The sequence below is a fragment of the Cebus imitator genome, unplaced genomic scaffold (genome assembly GCF_001604975.1).
Source record: "Cebus imitator isolate Cc_AM_T3 unplaced genomic scaffold, Cebus_imitator-1.0 Scaffold507, whole genome shotgun sequence".
In the NCBI taxonomy this organism is placed as follows: Eukaryota; Metazoa; Chordata; class Mammalia; order Primates; family Cebidae; genus Cebus; species Cebus imitator.
Window position 1 is genome coordinate 850,932 of NW_016107822.1, and position 1,558 is coordinate 852,489.

A 1,558-nucleotide genomic window follows, 5' to 3' on the forward strand; every position below is an offset into this window, starting at 1 on the left:
CCTCACATTGCAGCACAAGGCTGACAGCTGGGTTCTCATTTGGAAGCAGGGAACAGAATGCCAGGGAAGTAGGGAACAGAGAGCCAGGGAAGTAGGAACCACAGAGGGTGAGGAGAAAAGGAGGGAGGATAGAGAGAGCAGAGGAGAGGAGAGGGGAGGTAGGAGTAAAAAGATGAGTATTTGTTGTTGTCTTTGAATTGTTAACCCCTTAAAGATGGAAATCTTATACATCAATATACAGTATGTTACTCTCTGCAGTAAAGCAAATTGCTTTTGAAAGTTAGTTTTGTTTTTAAAGAGACATTCAGATGAAGGTTATGGAGTGAATACAAAATAAAGAAAGTACTCTGTGATGGTATTAATCCTGAATTAAAAGGCAAGGCAACTGCAGATTAACAAAGAAGCTAAATAATTAAACTGGAACAAAACTTTACCATGTGGCTTTTTTATTGCCAGTTATTTGTCTCAGTGTATACATACATGGGTGATGAAAAACATAAGGTTCAAGATATTTAGCAAGGTTTTGAAGTGGGGCTTAGTTGTTTTTGTCTTGTTACTATTTCACTGTTTTTTTTTTTTCTGCTTCCTCCTAGGTATAATGTAGATTACAAGAGTTCTTATGCCTATTTATCTACTATCAGTTTTTCAAGAAACATAAATTTCATAAAGTCTGTGTCATAATTTATAATTTGATTTTTTAAAAGCTCAATTGGTGGGTCTAATTGTAATTAGTATTTGCAGCTCCTAAAGTCATTAGCCATATACTTTAGGAAAGCAAATGAGAAGTATTTTGTTAGATAAGAATAGAGAAGCAACTCTTTGGTCCCCAAAAATTAGTTCTTCACTTCTATTGTTGAGAAATTGACTAAGCTTCCAGCATTTCTGTTGATGATATAGTATGCCCATTGCAGAAAGATAGACAGTAACATTTCAATAGCACATCAAGCCAGATGTTCAAGGATGTGATTTACTCAAGGTCCTGTGCTAGACATTTTTCTTTTAGGTTGCTCAAACTTGGGAACATTTATTGTAAACACTCAGTAGATCCTTGGGGACCTGAAAGAGGGTACTGTTGCACTAAATATCCAGCTTATTATAAGAAAATAGCTTTTGGTGATGGAAAGTTTTTTTTTTTTTTCCCATCTATTTCTGTTGATATTATCACTGTATTAAGTATGTATCCTTATATCATTGTTTTCAAAGAACCAGTATTTTATTTGAGATGGGACGCAAAAAAGGTCCAGTCTTTGTAAAGTACAGCTGGATTCCTCTCTACTCCTTTCCTTTCTTCCCCACCCTTGCACCAAAGGAAGACCAAGCCCAGACTCATTTGAAGGACATAGAATCATCATCAGGAAAAGAGAGTTTCACTTCTCTAGAGACTTTTATTTGTAGGGAATATACAATCATGTTATCATTGGTATTGGTTGAATGGTGGCTCCCCAAAACATATGTCCATGTCAAATCTTTAGAACCTATTAATGTCATCTTATTTGGGGAAAGGGTCTTTGCCGATGTGATTAAGTTATATATTTCAAGATAAGATTACCCTGGATTA